The sequence below is a fragment of the Penaeus monodon genome, chromosome 27, assembly GCF_015228065.2.
Source record: "Penaeus monodon isolate SGIC_2016 chromosome 27, NSTDA_Pmon_1, whole genome shotgun sequence".
Classification (NCBI taxonomy): Eukaryota; Metazoa; Arthropoda; class Malacostraca; order Decapoda; family Penaeidae; genus Penaeus; species Penaeus monodon.
Genome location: NC_051412.1, coordinates 1,208,860 through 1,209,406, shown reverse-complemented (window position 1 = coordinate 1,209,406; position 547 = coordinate 1,208,860).

Below are 547 nucleotides of genomic sequence, written 5' to 3'. Positions count from 1 at the left end.
CCAGCGCCCACCCAGAAGGCAGCACAGGAACAAGCCTCCTGAAGCAGCGGCGCATAAGGGCTCGTCCGTCCGGGCCAATCAGGAAGAGCCAGAAATCAAGACTCGTCAAGGAATGTCAGGAATGGAACATCGCTCAGCGTGACAGTCGGATAAAAGTTGGTGAGAAGGAGTCAGCTGTGAGCTGCTAGAAGGTCACCCATGTGTCCCGTTTTTGGCACAAGTTTAAATTGGGTATGATAGCTTTTCATTATTTTATCTTAATCGTTTTTTTTTCCTCTACGGTTTTCTATGTAAAACAAAATTTGTTTGGTGATTTTATTTCAAATTTTATATATTTTTTTATTTAATATCAGTGTTTCCTTTCATTCCTTTGAAAGTGAATAACGTGAAATTCAAAGACAGATATAATTCATGTCATGTGCTGTCTTTAACTTTCCTGATTTTTATGTCTTAAACTTTGTGTGATTAAATTTCCCAGAATTTTGGGGTGAAAACGACACGAGGAAGAAGTGAAGACTACATGTTTTGCTTAAGACAAGTTAATTTC